Below are 21,554 nucleotides of genomic sequence, written 5' to 3' on the forward strand. Positions count from 1 at the left end.
ATGAGACGGTTGGATAATATCACCGACTCAATGGACATGAGTTTGAGTAAACTCCGGGAGTTAGTGATGGACAGGGAGGCCTGGCGTGCTGCAGTCCACGGGGTCGCAAAGAGTTGGACACGACTGAGCGACTGAACTGAATTGAGGATTGCAGAACTTTGTTCTACACCACAATCTAGCCATAATTCTTCCTTTACCACATATTAGCCTTTGCCATCAATGCCTCTGGGAATTTGAGAGTTTCGGGCAGAAAGAGCCCTCACATGGCTTCTGTAATCCCTGCATTTGTAGTTGAGGAACCAGAAGCTTTGCCGGTGAAATGGTTTGTGCAAACTGTCACAGCCTAAATCTTATTGGCTCGGGCAAGAACTACTTTATTCTTGGAGGAAAAAGAACTTGCATTACCTTTTCAGCTATTAAATAGCAAACTCTCATCATAAGATCTGCCCTCTTACCTCTATGACCACATTTCCTATTACTCTGCATCGCCTCACCTATTCTACTTCAGCCACATTGGCCTCTACCCTTCTTAGAACATTCCAGGATCATGCTTAGATATGTGTATGGCTAACTACCTAGCTTGCTTCAAGTGTCTGCTTATCATGGCTTTCTGCAAAATTTTGAAATTGCAACCCATCTTTCCATCCTCTTTACCCTGCCCTACTGGTTTTTTGTTTTGTGTGTGTGTGTGTGTGTGTGTGTGTGTGTGCGTACGTGTGTGTGTGAGGGGCATTTATCACCTTCCCTCATGCTCTGCAATATGTATATTGATGTTTATTTTCTCGTCTTTGTAGAATGTAAGCTCTGTCGGGCTGAAATCTTTGGGACTCATTTAGTATTTGTTGGATGAAAGAAGGCATGATTACACTAAAATTAATATTTTTTTTAGAAAAACATTATGAAGATGTACAAAGTAGAGAGGAAATATTAGCAAGGTCACTTTATTTATAATAATAAATCGCTTAGCTCAGTATTTCTGAAAATCAGTATGAACGAACCAGGATCTTGTTAAAATGCAGATTTGGATTCAGTTGGTCAGATTCAGGTTGGGCCTTGAGAGTCTGCATTTGTAACAAAATACACGAAGAATGCCAATGGACATCGCTCTAAGACCACACTTTGAATAGGAAGGGTTTAACTCAAGTAGACTGTTTGGGGGAATATTTTATTTGTTGGGTTTATGATGTTCACTGTCTTAGTCTGCTTGGGTGGTTATAACAGGATACCACAAACTCAGTAGTTTATAAACCACAGGATCATATTTGTCCTAGTCTGGAGGCTACAAGTCCAAGATCAGAGTGCCAGCATGGTCAGGTTGGGGCTGCAGTACTCTTCTGAATGGCAGGCTTCTAACTGTTTCCTCACTTGACAGAAGAGGAAGGGATCACTCTTTTATAAGGTGTTAATTCCATTCCTGAGGGCTCCACCCTCATGACTCCAGCACCTCCCAAAGGCCATGCCACCTAATATCATCACCTTTGAGGGTCAGAATTTCAACATGTGAATTTTTGTGGTATATAAACAATCAGACCATAGCACTCCCTTTATAAAAGTCACCTTCTAATCAGTGTAAGGATACAAAGATAAATAAGAAGTGGTCTTTGGTGTATAGGAGTTTATGGAGCATAACGTTCAATTCAATTGAACATAATATTCAATTCAATTCAGTAAATATTTTTGTAGTAGCCATCAAAGGTTGAGTTACCCATGGAGCAGACTCTCAGGGGAGATAAGTGTACAGACATGCTCTTGTGTGCTCTTGGGATTGACTCCTGTGAAAGGGAGGTGGAGGAAACAGGATTGAGCAGAGGGAGATGAGCTATGATGCCATCCTAACAAAGACTTCAGCTTATCCGTTCCAGGCCTTTTAGAGGTATCTTTGAGTTGGCATGAGTGGCTGGGTCTTCAACTCCCAAGATTGATTAGTCATTGAATACCAACCACCCAGAAAAGGGACATGTTTGGGGTTGCCTGTTTCTTTCAGTGAGGCATTCTCTTCAAAAAGATACATATACCCCCAATGTTCATTGCAGCACTATTTACAATAACCAGAACATGGAAGCAACCTCAGTTCAGTTCAGTCACTCAGTCGTGTCTGACTCTTTGCGACCCCATGAACAGCAGCACGCCAGGCCTCCCTGTCCATCACCAACTCCCGGAGTTCACCCAAACTCATGTTCATCGAGTGGATGATGCCATCCAGCCATCTCATCCTCTGTCATCCCCTTCTCCTCCTGCCCTCAATCCACAAGACCCAGCATCAGGGTCTTTTCAATGAGTCAACTCTTCACATGAGGTGGCCAAAGTATTGGAGTTTCAGCTTCAACATCAGTCCTTCCAATGAACACCCAGGACCGATCTCCTTTAGGATAGATTGATTGGATCTCCTTGCAGTCCAAGGGACTCTCAAGAGTCTTCTCCAACACCACAGTTCAAAAGCATCAATTCTGCGGCACTCAGCTTTCTTCAACATCCAACTCTCACATCCATATATGACCACTGGAAAAACCATAGCCTTGACTAGACGGACTTTTGTTGGCAAAGTAATGTCTCTGCTTTTAAATATGCTATCTAGGTTCGTCATAACCTTCCTTCCAAGGAGTAAGCATCTTTTAATTTCATGGCTGCAATCACCATCAGCAGTGATTTTGGAGTCCCCCCAAATAAAATCTGACACTGTTTCCACTGTTTCCCCATCTATTTGTCATGAAGTGATGGGACCGGATGCCATGATCTTCGTTTTCTGAACGTTGAGCTTTAAGCCATCTTTTTCACTCTCCTCTTTCACTTTCATCAAGAGGCTCTTTTGTTCTTCACTTTCTGCCATAAGGGTGGTGTCATCCACATATCTGAGGTTATTGATATATCTCCTGGTGATCTTGATTCCAGCTTGTGCTTCCTCCAGCCCAGTGTTTCTCATGATGTACTCTGCATATAAGTTAAATAAGCAGGGTGACAATATACAGCCTTGACGTACTCCTTTTCCTATTTGGAACCAGTCTGTTGTTCCATGTCCAGTTCTAACTGTTGCTTCCTGACCTGCATACAGGTTTCTTGAGAGACAGGTCAGATGGTCTGGTATTCCTATCTCTTTCAGAATTTTCCACAGTGTATTGTGATCCACACAGTCAAAGGTTTGGCATAGTCAATAAAGCAGAAGTAGATGTTTTTCTGGAACTCTCTTGCTTTTTCAATGATGCCCATCAACAGATGAATGGACAAAGAAATTATGGTACATATATAGAATGAAATATTAATTATAAAAAAAACGAATTTGAGTCAGTTATAGTGAGGTAGATAAACCTTATAGGTATTATACAAAGTGAAGTAAGTCAGAAAGAGAAAAACAAATGTTATATATTAACACATATGTATAGAGTCTAGAAAAATGGTACAGATGAACCTATTTGCAGGGCAAGAATAGAGAGGCAGACATAGAGAATGGACTTGTGGACACAGCGGGAGAAAACTAGTTTGGGATGAATTGAGAGAGTAACATTGACATATATACACTACCATGTGTAAAATAGATAGCTAGTGGGAAGCTGCTTATAACCCAGGGAGCTCAGCTTGGTGCTTAGGTATGACCTAGAGGGGTGGGATGGGAGTGGAGTGGGAGTGACATTCAAGAGGGTGGGGATATATGTGTACACATTCACTTTATTGTACAACAGAAACCAACGTGACATTTTAAAATAATTATCCTCCAATTAAAAATAAATTAAAAAGTGAGGCATTCTCCAAAGAGAGCTGGCAGCTGAGGGTGTCTGCCAGTAGCACTCCCAGCAGCAGGGAGGAAATGGTACTAAGTTTTCTATTCCTGGGCCGAGCGCCGCAGTCAACATCTCCTGCAGTATCTATTTTTTGGCAGCATTATGCTAGTCACTTGGAGACTAAAATTACTTATTAATTCATTAAATGTTATTGAGTGCCCCTGTGTATATCCAACACTGCTACACACTGAGGTGTAGACTTAAGCAAGACAGAGATGGCCTCTGTCCTCATGGAGCTTACAGTCTAGTGAGAGATTGAGCAGGTATTAATCAAGCTATTGTTGTTGTCGTTTAGTCACTTAGTGAGTCTTGACTCTATTGTGACCCCATGGACTGTAGGCCACCAGGCTCTCTGTCCATGGGATTTCCCAGACAAGAATACTGGAGTGGGCTGCCAGTTCCTCCTCCAGGGGATCTTTCTGACCCAGGCACCAAACCCATATCTCATGCATTGCCAGGTGGATTCTTTACCACTGAGTCACCTGGGAAGCCTAATAAAGCTATTACAAGTACAGAAATTGTAAGTGTTATCAAGGAGAGTGATGGGTTTATAGGAGCATGAACAGGAACTTAGTCTAAGTTTTAAGGACTCTTTCTTTAGGTGGTTACAACTGTGTTGGGACCTGAAGGATAAAAGGGTATTAGCCTGAAGAAAGCTGGGTAATGGGGGAATCACAGGCTAGCAAGAGAGGTAAGAGGAAGATCAGAAGGATAATTTTAAAATTCAATATATAAATTTTATAGAGTCACACAGAAGTCACATGAGCAGTGCCAGTTTCCTTGGTAAACATCTAATGCCTAATGGCCAGAGAATATCCAAGTATATGTTGGTACTTGTTGTATCTTCTGGTGAGGTTTTAAAACCAAGAAAACTAATGTGGGGTGAGGGATGGTTGAATCTAAGGTCAAGTGCATAGAGAAGTGCTGCTCAGGAGTAAAGCTCCATTTTGTAGGCCACATTCAACATATCCTAGAGGAAATTAAATAAAGGCCAAATAAATTCATTTTAGAAGTTAAAACTATGTTCTAATGAGAACAGGGACAGGGTGTACAGCAAAAACTATATTTTTGGATCCTGGCAGTGTGCATTTCCTTCCTTGTTTCTCTAGCACAAAAATGTCGATCGGTTTCTTTGTAAAGGAGACGGACAGAAAAGTTTGTGGCTAAAGCATTTAGTTCTGAATTCTGATTGTTAAGCCAGTATGCCCTCCACACCGCTCCTTACTTAACTGTGTTTTTGTCATTATATGTCTACAGACACGTAAGCACTGAAATTATGGTGATCATTACAAAGAGAAGAACAGGATTATTGGAGCCTAAGTTTTCTGTTCCTCTAGAAAATAAGCTCAGTGTTTTCCTTACTGTTGTAGTCCCTGCACCTAGGCAAGTGCCTATCATTCCATTAATACTGAATATTATGAATGGACAAATATATGAATAGACAATGCAAGCTTGTGGGAATGTAGCAGGTAGAGTTAAACTTACAGTTGATCAGCTATAATTGGATCACTGATGGGAATTTAGACACATGTGGATATCATACCAAACCAAGCACTATCCATTCTTGCCCTGCACGCAGCTCTATTTTGAGGAAAGCTCTTATGCTGATGTCTGATCATATCAGATCAACACCTGACTCCAAGGCAGCTATGCATAGACTACAGTCTTCCAGGAGATGGCTTGTTTTGGAGCACTGCCTAAGATCAATACCATATGCTAGATGCTGACTCTGGCAAGCATTGTTCATCAACTGATTGCTAATAACCTTTCTTCTTGTTTCCTTCCCACTATAGAGGCTATAAAATCTCAGTAGTCACTTTCACAACCTTCATGGCAGCAGCATAGTCATATGACATAGTTCTGGTTCACGAGACATAAGCAGAAGTCTGTGAGCATGTGTATGTGTGTGCTTGTGTGTTTGTGTGTGTGTGTGTGAGACAGATGCAACAAGAGAGCTTGCTGGCTTTGACCCTTCTCTAATTTTTTTGCCTTAAATGTAGGCACATGGTGCCTGGATCTGCAGCAGCTATCATAAGGCTGGTTTTTCACAGTTAAGGATGAAAAACCAACAGCTAAAAATGGAAGGCTAGAAAAAGTAGAAAGACTGAAATATGGGTGTTAGCATTGAGCTGGTGAACCAGTATCTGGTACCACCTACCTCTGGGTTCTTGTTATAGGAGGAAAAATAAAATCCTATGGATTTAAGTCATTGCCAGTTGGCTTTTTTGTTAATTAAGCTATAATCAAGTTAATTAAGTTTTCTGTTAATTTTTCTCACTCAGTGTCAGACCAAGCTAAATAAATGCTCTTTCAGAAAGCTGAGATGTAAACCATAGTGGAAGGAAAGGTGGCTGGACAGAGTGGGTGGGGAAGAAGGAAAAAGAAAAAAGAAGAAGCAAGAAACTCAGGGACAGAAAGTAGAGCACTAGAACAGTAAGCAAAGAAGAACCTTTGTTTAAGGGAAACAAGAGGCCCAAGCCTTGGAGCTGCAGCAGTAGCCCAAGGCTTCGTAGCACTGCTGTGTACCTGAACTGTGGTCTCTCCCTCAGTATGGTCTCTAAGGACCCCCTCAACGGTGACTGTTTCCTCTTTTGACTTTCCCATACATTTGCACCAAAATTCCTTATCACTTAAGGTAATCAGAGTCTCTGTCTCTTGCAACTAAAACAGCCGACCTATCATAATTTCTAGCCAGTGTGTGGTCAGTTCCATAAAGAACAGCTACCATGTTCTTTAGAAAACATTTCTCAGTATCACACAAAACACTGGGCTGAGCAAACTGTTGCTGAGCAAGAACCAAGCAATGTAAAGAAGCATGCAATTTGTCTCGGGTGCCTTGAACTTCCTCTTTCAGAGTTTCTTCCTCTTGAAGTGCTTTCCCGTGTCTCACCAATGCCCGGTGCCCTCTCGCTGCTTTTCAGATAAGAATTCTTCTGCTTTGAGAATAACTAGAACTGCCTTGGTTCACAAGGTTTCAGCTTAAGGTTTCTCTCCACCTTAATCTTTGATCAACATTTAGGTACAGTAAGTGGTTCTTTAATCTGAAGGCAGATGTTCTTTGCTGGCTGTGAGTAAAGATGGGTAAACAGATTAGTTTATAGATATCAGCATTTTGATAGCCATTTTTGGGTTAACACTCCTAGATATTTTAGCATTACATACAGTTTCTAAGTAGCAAAGCAATGGATTTACAGTGACGGTGTAACAACAGTGACATTGGAAGTCTTGACAAGAAGAGTAAGATACTTTGCTCTGAAAGAGGGATCTTTTAGGTACTTTTAAAATTATGCTATGACAACCCACTTTCCAAAAGACGGGGCACACCTAATACTAGTTACTGCAAACTCACAGCTCATGAACTAAAGTCAGCCGATAGACATGTTTTGTTTGGTCAGCAGGGCTGGTAGAGTATGTGTGCATGTGTGCTAAGTCACTTTAGTTGTTTCTGACTCTTTGTGACCCCATGCACTGTAGCCTATCAGGCTCCTCTGTCCATGGGAGTCTCCAGGCAAGAATACTGGAGTGGATTGCCATACCCTCCTAGAGGAGATCTTCCCAATCCAGAAATCAAACCCACGTCTCCTCTGTCTCCTGCATTGTAGGTGGATTCTTTATCCACTATTGGGGAAGCCCAGGTAGAGTATAGATTCCTTGTAAGTTTTTAATATCTACATTTATTAATATTATCCTATACACCAATACTGGGTTTCTAGAGCAAAGCAGAATATTATTTACTTACAGCAAATGATCATCCCATCTTCTCTCTGTCCCAATTCTTATCCCTGGGCCATGCAGTGAGCACCAGATGTCATCCTACTCATAACAGTGTCTACTGTAAGTGAGCGACTCACTCCCCGGAATCAACCTATACATTTATTTATCTCTCCCATTCTGAGAGACAAAGTAAAATCTTTTGCTTCATATTGTAAACAGATTCTCCTTGAGGAACAAAGGAGCAGGATCCTGGATTTTTACCCTTTGGGATGTAAATAAATATATTGACACGGAAGATAAAACTAGAGTTTCCAGCTTCACATCGCAGAAGATGTCTGCATGGTCCTGAATGGGTGGGGATGCTGGGGATGGGGGGTGGGTTGCATCGCTGTTTGACATTAAAAAAAAAAAACCACAGCTCTAAGTAAATCTCTCTGGAATTCACAATAAGTAATCACTCATAAATTCACATCGAGTCTTGGTCTTTCAGCTCTGACTACAAAGGTCCGTAAAATTTGCTCAGAAAATCATAACGTAAGAATATAAAACATGAAAACTTTCTCTACTGTTTACCGTCCCAGTTGAACCACAGTCTCACTGTCTCAATCACTTCACACATTGCTTGATTTATTCTACCTTCTGAGTTCTTACAGGAATTTAAGTTTTGGACCTCTATTTCACATCATCCTTTAATTAATTTATTTTTAAAAATATTTAGTTGGCTGTGCTGGGATCTTTAGTTGCAGCATACAAACTCTTAGTTGCAGCATGTGGGATCTAGTTCCCTGACCAGGAATCGAACCGGGGCCCCTTGCATTGGGAGTGCATGGTTTTAGCCTGGGCCATCAGGGAAATCCCTCATTCTTTGGTTTAAATTAACCTTTAATATAAGTTTTCCACCAAACTATCACAGTCAGTACTTTGATCAAAGAATGTATATGTGCTACCATCTAGACCTCTAAAAAGAGAATTGAAATACACTATGTGAAAGAAAAATGTATAATATGATTTTTTTGTACTAGAAATAAGACCAAAATGAGAAGAAAATTTCTAACTGCTTGCTAAAGATGGAATGTCTGTGTCTCCCCCACCCCACAATTCGTATGTTAAATCCTAACTCCTAGTGTGATGTATTAGGAGGTGGGCCTTTTGTGGGGGTGATTAGGTCATAAGGTAGAGCCCTCATGAATGGCATTACTGCCCTTATAAGAGAATAGCATTGAAACATGTATATTACCATATGTGAAATAGATCGCCAGTTGAGGTTCGATGCATGAGACAGGGTGCTCAGGGCCAGTGCACTGGGATGACCCTAAGGGATGGGATGGGGAGGGAGGTGGCAGGGGGGTTCAGGATGGGGAGCACATGTACAACCATGGCAGATTCATGTGAATGTATGGCAAAAACCACTAGAATATTGTAAAGTAATTAGCCTCCAATTAAAACAAATCAATTAATTTGCAAAAAAAAAGAACCCCCCAGAGATCTTGCCCCTTCCCTCATGTGAGAACCCAGCAAGAAAATGACTGGCTGTGAGCTAGGAAGAGGATCTTCACCAATTCTGCCTTGGTGAATTTTGGTCTTGGACTTCCCAGCCTCCAAAACTGTGAGAAATAAATTTCTGTTGCTTATAAGCCACTCAGTCTATGATATTGTTCTACAGCAGCCTGAACAGACTAAGATATTACTCCAAAGTAGCAAACAATTTTATCTGCACAGAAATTTGTCATATGGAAGTGTGTTACTTTTGTTAGAGAATCCTGGCTACTGCTTGGGAGTGAGCAAGACAGCCTTCTTCAGTCAGTCAGTCCACCATCAGACATTTCATCAGTACAGTGCACTGATTAAGCATGAAGCCTCTGAAGTTGGTCTGCCTGGGTTTATCACCCCTGAATAACTTAACTTCGCTGTTCCTTGGTTTCATTACCTGTAAGTGGAGATAGAATAATGTGTACCACATAGGGTCATTGTGAAGGTTAAAGGAGATGTGCCTGCGGCTTAGCCCCAGGCCTGACAAGAAAGTAGATAAATATTAGCTGTGTTATTATTTGCTTACTATCCCCGCCACAGTGATATAAATAAGAATAAGCTGTCATTCCTTTTCTGAAGGAACTTATTTTATGAGAGAGAAAGAGAGGGGGAGGAGTTGTAAACTAAAAATAACATTACAGCTTTATTTGTCTTGTATTAAAAGTTTGTGCAAACTCTAGTGAGAACACAGCAGGGAGTGGTCAGTTCTACTCAAAGTGGTGGAAAAAATTATCAGGAAGTTCTTTACAAGATGCAGGGATCTTTGAACTAAATCTTGAAACCAGGTTTTTTTCTACCATCTTGATCTCCTAACAATCACCAAATACTGGTGGAGAAAATAAAACAGAAAATTTTAATAGTGCCTATTTTCCTATAGACTACTAAGAAATAACTCTTTGACCAAAAAAAAAAAAAAAATGCTTACTGCTACAGATTTCAATGATACAAGTACTCCCTGCTTGCATTTCCCCTGTTTTTGTCTTTTACAGTTCCTGAACTTACAGACCCACAGACTTTACACTTCTACCACACCCAATTCTTTAGTCATTCATGTCAGATTCAAGAACATTGGCAATCTGGTAGAAGATTATAAGAACTTGGTTTTTTTGTCTTATTGAGGTATAATTGATATATAAAATTTTATCAGTTTCAGATGTACAACGTGATTCGATATTTTATACATTGTGAAATGATTAACACAATAAGTCGAGTTACATCTATCATCATGTATAATTACAACATTTTTTCTTGTGATCAAAACTTTTAAGAGCTACTCCCCAAGAAAGGCAATACCAAAGAATGCTCAAACTATCACACAATTGCACTCATCTCACATGCTAGCAAAGAAATGCTCAAAATTCTCCAAGACAAGCTTCAACAGTATATGAACTATGAACTTCCAGATGTTCAAGCTGGTTTTAGAAAAGGCAGAGGAACCAGAGATCTAATTGTCAACAAATGTTGGAGCATCAAAAAACCAAGAAGAGTTCCAGAAAAACATCTATTTCTGCTTTATTGACTATGCCAAAGTCTTTGACTGTGTGGATCACAATAAACTGTGGAAAATTCTGAAAGAGATGGGAATACCAGACCCCCTGACCTGCTTCCTGAGAAACCTGTATGCAGGTCAGGAAGCAACAGTTAGAACTGGACATGGAACAACAGACTGGTTCCAAATAGGAAAAGGAATATGTCAAGGATGTATATCATCACCCTGCTTATTTAACTTATATGCAGAGTACTTCATGAGAAACGCTGGGCTGAAGAAACACAAGCTGGAATCAAGATTGCCGGGAGAAATATCAATAACCTCAGATATGCAGATGACACCATCCTTATGGCAGAAAGTAAAAGTGAAGTCGCTCAGTCATGTCTGACTTTTTGCGATTCCATGGACTGCAGCCTCCCAGACTCCTCCGTCCATGGGATTTTCCAGGCAAGAGTACTGGAGTGGGTTGCCATTTCCTTCTCCAGGGGATTTTCCTGGAGATCTTCAAGGATTGAACCCACATCTTCCACATTGCAGGCAGACGCTTTACCCTCTAAGCCACCAGGAAAGAGAAGAACTAAAGAGCCTTTTGATGAAAGTGAAAGAGGAGAGTGAAAAAGTTGGCTTAAGACTCAACATTCAGAAAATGAAGATCATGGCATCCGGTCCCATCACTTCATGGCAAATAGATGAGGAAACAATGGAAACAGTGACAGACTTCATTTTGGGAGGCTCCAAAATCACTGCAGATGGTGACTGCAACCATGAAATTTAAAGACACTTACTCCATGGAAGAAAAGTTATGACCAACCTAGACAGCATATTAAAAAGCAGAGACATTACTTTGCCAATAAAGGTCCATATAGTCAAAGCTATGGTTTTTCCAGTAGTCATGTATGGATGTTGAGAGTTGGACTATAAGGAAAGCTGAGTGCCAGAGAATTGATGCTTTTGAACTGTGGTATTGGAGAAGGCTCTTGAGAGTCCCTTGGACTTCAAGGAGATCCAACCAGTCCATCCTAAAGGAAACCAGTTCTGAATATTCATTAGAAGGACTGATGTTGAAGCTGAAACTCCAATACTTTGGCCACCTGATGCAAAGAACTGACTTATTTGAAAAGACCTTGATGCTGGGAAAGACTGAGGGTGGGAGGAGAAGGGGACGACAGAGGATGAGATGGTTGGATGGCATCACCAACTCAATGGACATGAGTTTGAGTAAACTCCAGGAGTTGGTGATGGACAGGGAGGCCTGGCGTGCTGCTGTTCATGGGGGTGCAAAGAGTCGGACATGACTGAGCGGCTGAACTGAACTGAACTGAACTCATAGCAGCTTGCAAATACGCAATATGGTATTATTAGCTAGAGTCACCATGCTCTATGTTACATATTCATGACTTATTTTTTTTATAACTGGAAGTTTATCTCTTTTGACACCCTTTAGCTATTTCCCCCACCTCCACCTCCCACTGTTAACCCTTCAGTTTGTTCTCTGTGAAGGAACTTGCTTATTAAAATCAGGATTTAATGAAGTTAACACTATCTCTTAGGCCAAAAGAGGGAGAAACAATTTAATCCTGACCTAAGTGAAGATATTTAGCATAATTTTTCAAAACTGCATCAAAAGAGGAGGAATGGTTTTGATGGAAACACAGAAAAAATGAAGAGTTCAGGTAGGTAAAATCATGGAGTGTGTCATCAGCAGTGTCAGAAAAAAGAGACGACATTTCCAGATTATGCATTCATGTAGTCCCTTTGCCAGAGAATACTATGATTAATTAAGAGTGTGGTGAAGCAGACTGTCTAGGCTCAGATCCCAGCTGCATTACTTAATAGCTCTGTAACTTGAGTATGTTATTATACTCTGTGTGCCTCTCCTTTCTTTGAAATGTTGAAGAAGAGTCATACTCACCTCAGTAGGGCAGATGTAAGACTTCAGTGAATGAGGGCAAGAATGTTAGCGCAATGCCTGGCACACAGAAAGTGCTTGAGAAATCATAGCCAGTATTTCTATTTTCTCAGCATCATCTGGTCAGTTTCATCATCTTTCCTCCAGCCCCAAATGCCAGCACATTCTGTAACACAAGTCTGGTTCATTTTGACATTTCTGATATTAACTTCGGTTATTTAGTGGGACTGAAGCTGAACCTGGCTAGTGGTGTTAGATGTGATGGAAGAAATTGCAAATATTTAATGTACCTGGAAGTCCAGGCTTATTCACGATTTAGCTTGAGTGGAGCTGGATGGCCATTGTGGCTGTGGTTTCAGTCACGTTCCTACATCCCTGAGAACTTGAGGTTTTTGAACTGTATCAGATTCAAGGACATCACCAGTCATCCTCAAAACAGTATCTGCTAGCAGTTGCCAGCTGCAGCCTTATGGTCTCGAGGGAAGTAGGAAACCAGTTCAAATCCCAGCTAATCCTTGCATAACAAACACCCTTATTTCTTGCCAGGTCCAGTGGTAATTCTTGACAAACAACTTACATAATTTTGCAGGTTTTGCCTTTAGAAGACTCTCCCAGTGCTCCCTGAATCTGTGTCTCCCAGGCTATATAGTCCTCAGTTTGATTAAAATAAAATTCTTTTCTATTCCTATTATAGATTGTTTATTATTTCTATCAACAGGTGAAACCCCACTACAACTCCTCAGACTGCAGAACAAACAAGTTGAGGTTTATCATAGATTGTTGAGGACTTCTTGACTATCATGAAATGTTCATGACCCTTAAACAGCTGCTAGGCCACATCCAGACTTCCTAGGTGGCTCAGTGGTAAAGAATCCACCTGCCAAACAGGAGACCCAGGTTAGATCCTTGGGTCAGGAAGACCCCCTGGAGAAGGAAGTAGCAACCCACTCTGGTACAGTTAATTGGGTCTCAAAAGAGTTGAACACGACTGAGCGACTAAACAATAACAAGAGGCCACATCCTCTGATTTAAATGGAACTGGGACTCTCTTGAGATGACCTTGTTTTTGTTCAGTTTCTCATTCCTGTCCAACTCTCTGTGACCCCATGGATTGCAGCATGTCAGGCTTCCCCATCCTTTACCATCTCCTGACACTTGCTCAAACTCATGTCCATTGAGTTGGTGATTTAATCCAACCTCTCACCCTCTGTCATCCCCTTCTCCTCCTGCCTTCAATCTTTCCCAGCATCAAGGTCTTTTCTATTGAGCTGGCTCTTCACATCAGGTGGCCAAAGTATTGAAGCTTTAGCTTCAGCATCAGTCCTTCTAATGAATATTCAGGACTGATTTCCTTTAGGATTGACTGGTTGGATCTCCTTGCTGTCCAAGGGACTCTCAGGAGTCTTCTCCAGCATCACAGTTTGAAAGCATCAATTCTTTGGCGCTCAGCCTTCTTTATGGTCCAACTCTCACATCCATACATGACTACTGGAAAAACCATAGCTTTGACTATATGGATCTTTGTTGGTAAAGTAATGTCTCTGCTTTTTAATATGCTGTCTAGGTTGGTCATAGCTTTCCTTACAATGACCTTAGACTCTGCCTGAAATTGGGACTCAGGGACATAGACCCTGATACGAAGGACCGAGGTGGAGTGCAGGGCTCTGAGAGAAAATCATGAGAGAGAAGGCTGGCAGGGGGACCCATGATAGGCCACAGGGCCCTCCGTTAGTGAGGGCCTCATTTAATCAGATGAACATCTTAATAGATCAGTGACTGACCTCCTCTTCTAAGAGGGAATTCTGCCAGCAGACAGCCTTCAGACTTGAACTGCAACCTTAGCTCCTGGGTCTGCAGCCTTCCAGTCCTACCCTGCAGATTGTGGATTTGCCAGCCTCCATACTAATACGAGCCAATTCCTTAAAATAAATCTCTCTTGACTTAGGCAATCCTGCTTAGCATTTCACAAGTTGGTTTGGTTATTTATAGACTATGCTGCTAGCTCTTTCTGCCCAAGTCTCAGAGACTGTGGGGCTCTCTGCTCTGAACATTATGGTTGTCCTTGCAACCCCCAGCCCAGCAGCCCCTGCAACACAGTAATCATGGGTTGTGGGTTGAGTTGCCCTCACCCTGCATTCTAGGCCCACATCTGTTATGTAGGGCCACTTGCTTTCTCAAAGTCCACCAATTTAAATGTAAATCTCATCCAGAAACACTCTCTCAGAAACATCCAGAATAATGTTTGATCAACTATCTCAGCGCCGTGGACCATCAAAGTTGACACATAAAATTAACCATAGAGACTCAAAGTAGAGTTAGGTACTGAGAACTTTCTCAGGATCACTGGCTTCTAGGTTTTTCCCACTTGCTCAGGTATTGGTTTGTGATATGGACAGAACTTGGTTTTCCTGTTGCAGATTGGGGGGGTACTTGTCTCTGAGAGGGCTGAGGAAGGGAATAGGGACTGGAAGAACACCAAATTCCCAGAAGCAGGCCTGGGAGAGTAAGAAAAGGCTTACTTTCCTAGCTACACAGTTGATCTTGGACTTAATTACCCCTGAGAAGTAAAACATCCAGAAAAAGGCAAATTAGTAGAATCTGCTTCAGAAAGAATACAATTAGTGTCCAGTACAGCTTTCACATATGTGCTGGGCATAGTACCTCAGGAAAATTGGAAATCTGAGATGAAGGCAAAATTAGGGAGGTGAATGGTATCCTGATGTTGCCTTGTAGGACCTGGACCCCATTTCTGACTGGGTGGGGTTGAAGATAAAACCCTCAGTTCTTAAAAATTTCAGTGATATAATAGTTTCTTTATAAAATGATTATTGTAATGATGACTGCATTATATTTATTTTAGTAAAAAATTGAAACTAGAGAAATAATCATATTTGATGGCAAAAACTTGTCATTTTCTCTGTTGAAAAAAAAAAAAAATAGAGCCTAGAAGTTTACGCAGCTCTAGTGAAGTTTCCTTTTTAGAAGGTGTTAAATTCTAATCATTATTTCATTATCACTTCAAAAGATTTGGGTTTTTCATCTCTGTGGTTGAAAATTTATGTGTTAATGTGTCAGCAATAAAGAGCTGGGGACTTGGTTGAGCTCCACAACGGTAATTTTTAACTAGACCACTCACTGTTCACATTGCTTTAGTCTGAATTTCTGTGAATGAAGACTTCTTTTTTACATGGAAGATTCTGGAACAAAAAAATAGACTGGGATTACAATGTAAAAGGTGAAGGTTTGGATTTGAAAATATGTAAACCCAGTGTGGTTTGGAGGTTAGGAAATGAGAAAAACATCTAAAGATGTTTGAAGAGCTCAGACTTGCCACTAGTTACTGTGGCTACAGAGCATTTTTAATGTGGCTCCTCCAAGAGAGATGTACAGAATGCTTACTGTATTTGGAAGACTTAAAACAAAACAAAGTTAGGCATATTATTAATATTCTTTTAATATTGATTATATGTTGAGCAACCATATTTTGAATGTGATATGCTGTACTCAGTCACTCAGTTGTGGCTGACTCTTCGTGACCCTTTGGGCTGTAGCCCACCAGGCTCCTCTGTCCATGGGATTTTTCAGGTAAGAATACTGGAGTGGGTTGCCATTGCCTCCTCCAGGGGATTTTCCCAACCCAGGGACCAAACCCACATCTGCTGCGTCTCCTGCATTGCAGGTAGATTCTTTATCTACTGAGCTATTGGAGAAGCATTGGGTTAAATAAATTTATTATCAAAACTAATTTCATCTCTTTCTTTATACTTTTTTATGCCTATTTAATGTGGCTACTGGGGCTCAGTGGTAAAGAATCTGCCTGCCATGCAGGAGACCAGGGTTTGATCCCTGGGTTGGGAAGATCCCCTGGAGAAGGAAATATTAACCCACTCCATTATTCTTGCCTGGAAAATTCCATGGGCAGAGGAGCCTGGCAGGCTATACAGTCCATGGGTTTGCAAAAGAGGCAGACAACTTAGCCACTAAATAACAACAATGTGGCTATTAGAGAATTTTAAATCACAAAAATGGCTTGCATGAACATCAACTGAGCTGAAAATTATGTGCTTTGTTTCTGCCATTTTCTCTACATATCTCTGGTTACCATTTTGGTCTCAGGCTCTCTTGGTTGGTTAGTACAACAGCCTGCCGTCTGCCACCATGTCACTTCCTCCTCACTCCATCATCCCTTCTTGCTGGTAAAATCTTCCTCAATCAGTGTGTCATCCTTGTGCTTAAGACTAACACTCTTCTTTCTTCCCGAACTTCCTTGGCATCACTCTGAGGCTTTTGAGGAAATTATACATCATTTTAGTCTCCCAGGTAGAATTTGTGGAAAAGATACTGGAGCATCTCGGAGTGGGAGACAAATATTGTTTTAGTTCCCCAAGTAAAATTTTTGGAGAGGATAATGGGGCATCTGGGGTGAGATGGGGAGAGCACTCCAAAGACTGAGCCTTGGGAAAAGAAGCAGGGATGAGAGCCGGGTGGGCTACTTGGGAGAGTCATTTCAATGGTTTTTTGTTCCTCTGCATGTGGTTACAGAAGCTGGTTAATGGCTTCTGATGTTTACCCATGAGTCTGGTTCAGCAACAGATAGAAAATGGCACCTGTCACCAGTGCCTGTCTGATTCTAAAGTGGAGATGTCTAACTTGGAGTCGTGGTCTGGTAACTCTAGCTAAAACTTCTTTAAATCTTCCTCACTGTAGTTGGCCTGAATATATGGCCCATCTCTCAATACTGACTGACTCATATAACAATAGTAACAGGAACTTACCACTGTTTGCTTTGCAGTGTAAGAAACGTACCTTGTATTCTTTTAAAGAGTCATTATGTCATCAGATTCCCACAACTGTAGGTAGCACCAGTACTGTTTATCGTTATTTTGTAGAAGTGATCACAGAGATGCAGACCAACCAACTGACTTGGCAAGGTCCCAAGTCAGATGCCTCAGTTGTTTCATCCCACAGACTGGGCTCTTGACCGCCAATCAAGACTCTTTCCACTCTTGCACACTTCCTGCTGCTGAATTTCTTCAAGAAACCCTTTTGGCCCTGACCTCTGAAAGAAAGCTTATCTTTAAAGTTCGTCAAGTAGCTTGGTCTGCCTTCTGTTATTTGGATTATAAGAAGAAAGCATGCGCTGTGCTGAATAGATGAGTCATGGTCCAAGGCTGAGGAAGTCAAGATTTGTATCTTGGGGATTTTCAGGAAGATGATGAGAGTTTCTTGGTGTTAAAAACAAATAAGCAGAGAGAAGAGAAAAATAGCCTCTGGGCTTTTATTTTCCCTTCCCTCTTTTCATGAGCACTCTCCCTATTACATTTCTTTTCTTTTAAGCTTTACAAATTTTTTTAATTGAAGATTAACTGCTTTAAAATGTTGTAAATGTTGCTTTACAATGTTGGTTTCTGTTGTACAAGGACACAAATCAGTCATAATTTTCTTTAGCCTTTTTTTAGCCCTCTTTAGCCTCCCTCCCCCTCCCATTCCACCCCTCTAGTTTGTCGAGGAGTGACAAGCTAGGCTCCCTGTGTTATATACCAGCTTCCCACTAGCTATCTGTTTTACACATGATAGTGTACATGTCAATGCTTCTTTCTTAATTTGTCCTACCCTCTCCTAGTACATTTCTTACTTGCCACATTACTGTTCATGGGGTTCTTGTGGCAAGAATACTGGAGTGGTTTACCATTCCCTCCTCCAGTAGACTGTGTTTTGTCAGAACACTTCACTATTACCTGTCCACTTTAGGTGACCCTGCATGGCATGGCTCATAGCTTCCCCGAGTTATGCAAGCCCCTTTGCCACAACAGAAACATGTATGTAGGTCAAGAAGCAACAGTTAGGCCTGGACATGGAACAAGTGACTGGTTGAAAATTGGGAAAGGAGTATAACAAGGCTGTGTATTGTCACTCTGCTTATTTAACTCAGTTGAGGAGTACATCATGTGAAATCCTGAGCTGGATGAATCACAAGTGGGAATCAAGACTACCAGGAGAAATATCAACAACGTTGGATATGCAGATGATACCACTCTAATGGCAGAAGAGAGGAGGAACTAAAGAGTCTCTTGATGAGGGTTAAAGTGGACAGTTAAAAAGCTGGCCTAACACTCAACAAAAAAAAAAAAAAGAAGATCATGGCAACTGATCCCATCACTTCATGGCAAATAGTAGGGGAAAAAGTGGAAACAGTGACAAGTTTTATTTTCTTGGGCTCCCAAATCACTGTAGACAGTGACTACAGCCATGAAATCAAAAGATGCTTGCTCTTTGGAAGAAAAATTCTGACAAAACTAGAGAGCCTACTAAAAAGCAGAGACATCACTTTGCTGACAAAGGTCCATCTAGTCAAAGCTATGGTTTTTCCAGTAGTCATGTATGGATATGAAAGTTGGACCATAAAGAAGGCTGAACACCAAAGAACTGATGCTTTTCAATTGTAGTGCTGGAGAAGATGCAGGAGAGTCCCTTGGGCAGCAAGGTGAGGAGATCAAACCAGTCAATCCTAAAGGAAATCAGTCCTGAATATTCACTGGAAAGATTGATGCTTAAGCTGAAGCTCCAATACTTTGGCCACTTGATGTGAAGAATGGACTTCTTGGAAAAAACCCTAATGCTGGGAAAGATTGAGGGCAGAGGATGAGATGGTTGGATGGCATCAAAGACTCAATGAACATGAATCTGAGCAAACACCAGGAAACAGTGAAGGACAGGGGAGCCTGGCGTGCTGTACTCCATGGGGTCACAAAGAGTCAGACATGACTTAGTGACTGAGCCACAACAACTTGCCACATATTTAATTTTAACAACTTTTGCTAAAGAAAAAAGCTCATTGGTTAAAAATGAATCTTATTTCCCAGCATTGTAGTTTGCTTTCTCTACCATGTTCTTAACTGATTCCCTCTGTATCGGTGCTGACACAAATATTTCACAAAGCAGTTTTTCAAGAATCCTTTCCTATTAGTGTTTGGGTGTGGCCTTAGGTGAATAAACCTGAGGTTCATCACTCTTTTCTTCCATATCTGCTTGGCTGTTTTCATTCTCCTCCAGCATTTTACCCATTTGCAAGAAAGTGTTATGAAAGGTGACCTACTCCTTGCCAGGAAGGAAGAGCAATGTGTTTTCTCGCTAGTAGAAACACACAGATGAGTCATGTTAACAGTGTAATTCTTTTCTGCTTATGTATGTTCCCCAAACATTTTCTTATCAGCCTTTAAATGCTCTTTTGTGTATTTATTATCTGTGAGAATCTGCAGGACTAGTTAGCATTAACTTCTGAACTGTTATTTTCTTACTTGGTTACTTGCTGTACTGAGGAATGAAGTTTCTGCTGAGAAAATAGATGAATTGGACAATGTTATGTTTGGGTATACTTTTATGAAGACTTGGCTACTGTTACTCTTTAAGCTTGCTAGTAATTGAAGCATCCTGCATATATTATAACTTGGGACCACAGGAACTTTTCTTTTCCATTTAAATTCAATATGGCAAAGGTTTGACACATAGCACACTGATTAATTAAAAGATTTAAGATATTTAATCTCTTTTTAATATAAGATCTTTTAATCTCTTTAAGATTGCACTTCTGGCTCCTCAGTTCAGTTCAGTCCACCAGTCCTGTCCGACTCTTTGCGACCCTATGGACTGCAGCACACCAGGCCTCCCTGTCCATCACCAACTCCTGGAGTTTACTCAAACTCATGCCCATTCAGTCGGTGATGCCATCCATCCATCTCATGCTCTGTCATCCCCTTCTCCTCTCGCCTTCAATCTTTCCCAGCATCAGGGCCTTTTCAAATGAGTCAGCTCTTCGCATCAGGTATTCAAAGTATTGGAGTTTCAGCTTCAACATCAGGCCTTCCAATGAACATTCAGGACTGATCTCCTTTAGGATGGACTGGTTGGATCTCCTTGCAGTCCAAGGGACTCTCAACAGTCTTCTCCTACACCACAGTTCAAAAGCATCAATTCTTTGCACTCAGCCTTCCTTATAGTCCAACTCTCACATCCATACATGACTACTGGAAAAACCATAGCCTCGACTAGGCAGACCTTTGTTGGCAAAGAAATGTCTCTGCTTTTTAATATGCTGTCTAGTTTGCTCATAACTTTTTTTCCAAGGAGTAAGTGTCTTTTTATTTCATGGCTGCAGTCACCACATGCAGTGATATTGGAGCCCAGAAAAATGAAGTTTGCCACTGCTTCTACTGTTTCTTCACAAATTTGCCATGAAGTGATGGGACCAGATGCCATGATCTTAGTTTTTTGAATGTTGAGCTTTAAGCCAACATTTTCACTCTGTTTTTTCACTGTCATCAAGAGGGTCTTTAGTTCTTCTTCACTTTCTGCTATAAGGGTGATGTCATCTGCGTATCTGAGGTTATTGATATTTCTCCTGGCAATCTTGATTCCAGCTTGTGCTTCATACAGCCCAGTGTTTCCCATGATGTACTTTGCATATAAGTTAAATAGCAGGGTGACAATATACAGCCTTGATGTACTCCTTTTGCTATTTGGAATCAGTCTGTTGTTCCATGTTCAGTTCTAACTGTGGCTTCCTGACATGCATACAGATTTTTCAAGAGGCAGGTCAGGAAGTCCGGTGTTCCTATCTCTTTCAGAATTTTCCACAGTTTATTGTCATCCACACAGTCAAAGGCTTTGGCATAGTCAATAAAGTAGAAATAGATGTTTTTCTGGAACTCTCTTGTTTTTTCGATGATCCAGCGGATGTTGGCAATTTGATCTCTGGTTCCTCTGCCTTTTCTAAAACCAGCTTGAACATCTGGAAGTTCATAGTTTATGTATTGCTGAAGCCTGGCTTGGAGAATTTTGAGCATTGCTTTACTAGCGTATGAGATGAGTGCAATTGTGCGTGGTTTGAGCATTCTTTGGCATTGCCTTTCTTTGGGATTGGAATGAAAACTGACCTTTTCCAGTCCTGTGGCCACTGCTGAGTTTTCCAGATTTGCTGGCATATCGAGTGCAGCACTTTCACAGCATCATCCTTTAGGATTTGAAATAGCTCAACTGGAATTCCATCATCTCCACTAGCTTTGTTTGTAGTCATGCCTCCTAAGGCCCACATGATTTCACATTCCAGGATGTCTGGCTCTAGGTGAGTGATCACACCATT

The sequence above is a fragment of the Giraffa tippelskirchi genome, chromosome 9, assembly GCF_054371585.1.
Source record: "Giraffa tippelskirchi isolate mGirTip1 chromosome 9, T2T-mGirTip1v1.2.pri, whole genome shotgun sequence".
NCBI classification, from domain to species: domain Eukaryota; kingdom Metazoa; phylum Chordata; class Mammalia; order Artiodactyla; family Giraffidae; genus Giraffa; species Giraffa tippelskirchi.